Source organism: Odocoileus virginianus, chromosome 3 (assembly GCF_023699985.2).
Source record: "Odocoileus virginianus isolate 20LAN1187 ecotype Illinois chromosome 3, Ovbor_1.2, whole genome shotgun sequence".
In the NCBI taxonomy this organism is placed as follows: domain Eukaryota; kingdom Metazoa; phylum Chordata; class Mammalia; order Artiodactyla; family Cervidae; genus Odocoileus; species Odocoileus virginianus.
Window position 1 is genome coordinate 36,899,361 of NC_069676.1, and position 5,570 is coordinate 36,904,930.

Consider the following 5,570-nt stretch of genomic DNA (forward strand, 5'->3'; position numbering starts at 1 on the left):
CTTCCTGACTTCTGTGAGCTGCTCTGGTAAATTAATGGAACTCAAGGTAGGGATTTTGGGAATCTCCAACTTCTAGTGAGTGGGTCAGAAGCACAGGCAACCTGGATTTGTAATTGGTATTGAAAGAGAGAGGGAAGTCTTGTAGGACTGAGCCCTTAACCTGTGGGATCTGACCCTATCTCTCGGGCTTCCCAGGTGGTGCTAGTAATAAAAAACCTGTCTGTCAATGCAGGATTGGCAATGCAGTGAGAGATGTGGATTCAATCCCTGGGTTGGGAAGATTCCCTGGAGGAGGGCGTGGCAGCCCACTCCAGTATTCTTGCCTGGAGAATCCCATGGACAGAGGAACCTGGTGGGCTACAGTCTATACGGTCAGAAAGAGTTGGACATGACTGGAACGACTTTGCATGCACACGCTAGGTAGATAGTGCCAGAATTGAGTTAATGGATTAAGGGTGTTGAAATAAACATGTAGCAAAATGAGTCTAAACTATCTTTTACCAGAATGCAAGAAGTCCTCAAAGAATAGTGGGGGAAATGTCAACTGGACAGAAAAGCCAGTTTGAAGGGACTCCCATTAGCCAAATTTGAACATCAAAGTAATTAATGGGAGTTATAGATCTAGAAAAAAGGAATCCAAGCATATGTGTATCTTTACTGATATACATAAATAAAGGAACAAATAAATGGGGGAGAAGAGAAAGTTTTACCAAATCACCCCCATCTCCTTCCAGTCTATGCCCAGTGACCCTCTGTCAAGTTTCTAAAGGTAGGACCTGGTACATTCAGTTCTCCCCTGAACTGTTCACATTTTCCATGCAGCTGTTCCTCAAACCGGGGGAAGGATGAAAACAACGCTGATGTATGGGTCCCAATCCAGTGTATGAAGCACACCTGTGATGTGAGGCTCACCCTACCTGAGGTGGCCTTTGTGGTGGTTAACTCACAGACTGGCAGAGCTGAGAGCTCCCAGACTTTGACGGCAACATGCAAGTCATCCTTGTCTCCACAGGAATCTTTCATGGAAAGACAAAGGTTCCCATGGATCTGGCACAATTTTGGTGGGCTTATATATTGGTACAGCTACTTTGAGGTCAACTTTGGTAACATCAACCAATGTGGAAGACACCACACCTCTGTCCTCCACACCACTCACATCTCCCCTGAGCCAGGCCTCAGTGATGCAGGAGGTAGGACCAGGAACTCTGTGTGACTTTGGGCAAGCAGTGAATCTGCCTGGAACTCAGTTTTCCCAGCTGTAAAATGGGGCCAATCGTCATGCTCTGCTGTCCCCGTAGGACTGCTGAGAGGCTCTGAGGGGGCCAGTGTGAATCCATGTAGAGGAGAGGGGTGCTGGGAGGTGGTGTCACAGTTTACCTCCCACACAAGACACTGCGGCCGTCGCTGGGCCCCTTCCTTGAGCTGCCCTCACCTGAACTTCCATATTCATTAAACATGGTGCCATTACATGAAAAAAAAAAATTCTAAACATGAACATCCTCTGACAAGCAGTTCCACATCCAGGAATCTGTTCTACAGAAATATTCACACCTAATGAGGCAAGAGGATGCTCGCTGTGGCAGTGAAAACAGAGGTTTGGAACCGTGTACTTGCTACTAGGAGAACGGATAAATATGGCTTATTAATACTGTGGGGTACCACGGTGCTATAAATTTTTATGGTGCACATATATCTTTACAGGGAGCATATACTGCTTCTGTAATTCAAAAAAAGTTGATGAGTCTTTTCCTTCTGCCTCATCTCAATTGGCAAAAAAATCACAAGAAGATATTTTTTAAATGTACAGTTGAATCCATCTGGTTGAAGTGTCAACACCATGGGGGTACATGACATGTTGTCATGTCTGTTTACAGTTTTCAAATCACTGCCTTTGATTTCCTCTATGAAATCCTTCCTTATTGTTCCTCAGTAGCATCTTGAACAGAGCCCATCATATTCATACAGGTTTGATTATACTGTGCAGTTCGCAAACTCTGACCTTGTATCCAATTCTGACACCAGCAGGTTGGGGGCCTAATGTGGGGAGGGGGCCATTCTGCCTCGGAAACTTCCTATCGCTCCACTCTCACAGGCTCCTGCCTCAGTGTTGAGGCAAGAAGAGGAGACAAGAGAAATGGTGCAGCCATAACCTCCCTGAATCCACCCTATTCCTCAGTTCCCCCAGCTCTGGCTGAGCTCCTAATCCCTGCTCCATCCTGTTCATGCCAGGACAGCCCAATACTCCTTTGATTCTGGATCACTTCACTTGGCAGACAGCACGCTTAGGAAGGATGCAGTAAAGTGACTTAATTTTGGCTAGCTTCCCAGATGTTCTTTTGACCTATAGTAAATTCATATGTGTGTTCATATTGAGTGCAGACTGGGCATGCTCTCTTCAGGGACCACATCTCCCTGTTTCCTCTTCCTCTGGGTGGATCAAACAAGATGCTATCCTCTCAAACAAGATACTAAGCTCTTCTTGCAGTCATCACCAAAAATTGCATGATTCTTTGAGGGTTAGATGAGGGGAGTGGCAAGTACTTCCACCAGAGAGGGTTATTGCCTCTCACTATATGCTTTCAAACACCCAAAACCTTGATGACTCCCTCCCCAGTTTCCTTCCCATCCTCTATTCCCCAAAGGAAATGATCTCTTTTAACCTATAAATAAATAAATAAATAAATAACTTATCTCATACGTTTCTTTTATTTACAGTTTATTGTCAATATGCGTTAGTTATATAAAGTGAGAAATTATGAATAATCAAAGTATAATTATGCAGATTAAAAATAGATATTAAACAAAAAAATACAACAATAAAAGCAGGTTAACTCATGCACACATAGCAGCATAGATGCAGCAGATATTTCAATGGACAGCAAGTGTTTGCTTTTTCATTTGAAGATGGTGGCCATATCATACACTAGAATGCCTCAGTTTATCAGTGCCTGAGAGTCAAAATTCATTTATAAAAATGTTTTTCACATTGACACTGTTGTAAAAGATATGTTTTCCAGAATTAAGCCTCCTCTCAGGCTTCTTACCAGTTTCTAACACCTAAAAACTGATACAGAAAGTATTATAAATGTAACTACGCTGATTCTTAAAGGTTAAAAAAGTGTCTCTCAAAATAATTTAAAAGAATTATTGCAAACAGTAATGCTGATGCTCTCCCAGACTTACTCCAGCATGAGCATCTCTGGTTCTACTTCTGCAGGCTTCGTCACACTGCCATCACTCTGCTTGCTTCCTTCCCTGGTTCTTCTACTGGTAGCTCCACCCTGGCTCCAGGCAGCTTCGTATCTTCTAACGGTGTCTGCTCCCAAAGTCTTGATCTGAAGCTCAGTCCCACATGGGCCAAGACTCAGGACACTCCCAACACTGATGAGGCTTGGGGGGCTCCTCCTCCAGCCAACAGACCCCTCTATACTGGTTGCCACAGTTCACATCAGGGTGAGCAACTCTCACCATTGCCTTCTTTCCCAGAAAGACTTTGGAGAAGATTTTGTAGATAAAGTTCCAAAACAACATTATTGCTGGCACTTCTGTGTATGTCACTGCTACTGTGTCCCTGGATGTTCTCTAGACGTTCCCTGGAGGGGGCCTTCGGAGAAGAGCAGTCAGCAAGAGACCTGGGAGAACCCTAGGACTGAGAAACAGAGATGCAGCTGGTGAGCTGGGCAGCACGGGGGACTGGTTGGAGTCTGTGGGTCCTGAATCTGGATGTAGAACATAAACCCCACACAAGATGGGGCCCACCTGCAATCTGTCTTCTACTAATCTGGAAGTCCACAACCTTATTGGAAGGCCAGGTACAGACCACGGTTCTAACTGTCACTTGTTGCTCTCAGTAGGTCAAAGGAGCATGAAAAAAAACAAACAAACAAGCAAAACAATCAGTGAAAGGAAATGAATCATTTAAGTGGAATTAGGTCCCTCTGTTGGCAGCCAGGGTAGGGAACCTCAGGCACAGTGACCTAGACTTCAGATTTCTGCTCTGCAATATAAAAAGCTTAGAAGCATGATTCTCATTCTTACAATAAGAAAATAACTGAAAACACTGAAAAAATATCTCTTCTTAGATCTCTGTCAGAGAATTGAAGTCACAAGGCAAACTGTTACCCTGAAAACTAGAGAGACAGGCAGGTACAGAAAATCACAGCTTCTAGGTAAAACTGCACAACTCAGAGGAGATTCACACCTAACCAAAACTCACTGTTCTCACTGTTTTTTAGATAAGACCACTCATCTGGTATCAGTTTACTCAAGCTCAGGTTCTTTACATCTCAATGCAGAAGTAATTCAGTGAGATAAACTGATATGTAAGAAGTAGATTTATTTAGAGAGACACACATTACATAGACAGAATGCAGTCCATCTCAAAAGGTGAGAGTGGCCCAGAAAAAAGAGGTGGTTGTTTTTTGTGAATTGGGTAATTTCATAGGCTAATAAATGGGAGGATTATTCCAACTGTCTTGGAGAAGGGGTGGAGATTTCCAGAAATTGGGCCTTTCTGACCTTTTATGGTCAGAATTGTCATGGCTCCTATAAGTGTATCTTTTAGCATATGCTAAGGTACTGCAATGAAAGTATAATGAGGCTCAAGGTCTACTGGAAGTCTAAGCTTCTACCATCTTAGGCCTTGTTAGTTCTAACCAGTTAATGTTGTAGCCTCAACAATTCTGTCATTCTTTAAGGGCTATGCCCTGATCCCATCCCTCTTGTTTCACAGGGAGTCCAAGTGGAGAAGCCTGCTGGTGGAGAAAGTATAGGAACACAAACTGTAATTAACCGACCGCTAGAGACAGTGGAGGAGGGCATGGTAACCCACTCCAGTAGATAGAGACAGAAGTGGAATAGCTTGAGAGTTTAAAACTCAAGGGGACAGCAATTTTAGTTACCCCACCCACTTTCTTGAATTTTACCTTCAGGATCCCCACCAAGTTCTCATTCTGAGGACTGGAGGAAAATTCTCTCACTTTTCCAGTAGGAATAGCGTAAAAGCAACTATTTTGAAATCTTCCAGGGCACTCAGTTCTTCCTCCAATTCTATGTAACAAAGGCCAGGTCTTAAGGGAAACTACTTTTTCTGACCTGGGGAAGGGCAATTAGCCAACTCCAGCCCCCTCTAGCCTTCCTATCATATAGAAGAAAGGAAGGGGGAAGCTGAGAAGTACTTGTGAAGATGATATTCCTGGGGCCCAGGCCCATAGAAATACTGAGACATAATCATAGGACTACAGAATGTTCTGTCTTCCCAACACCTTCTTCCAACACAGCCACAGAATCCCTGCATAATGACAGAGATTGTAGTTGAAAAGAATATGAAAGGCTCATACTTTTAATAAAGGACTTTGCTAGGAGAAAACAAAAACAAGGACACTAGAGGAAACTGATATCTTGGACAGCTGCAGCTAAACCAAACAGCAAACACAGTGTAAGTCCCAGCCTAGTCAACATACACCATCACACTAAAGCCAATTTACCTAGTTCCTGTTACTTAATATATCATGTTGAGTTTTCAAGAAAATTTACAAAGCTAAAAGCCAGAAAAATAGTCTGAAGAGAAA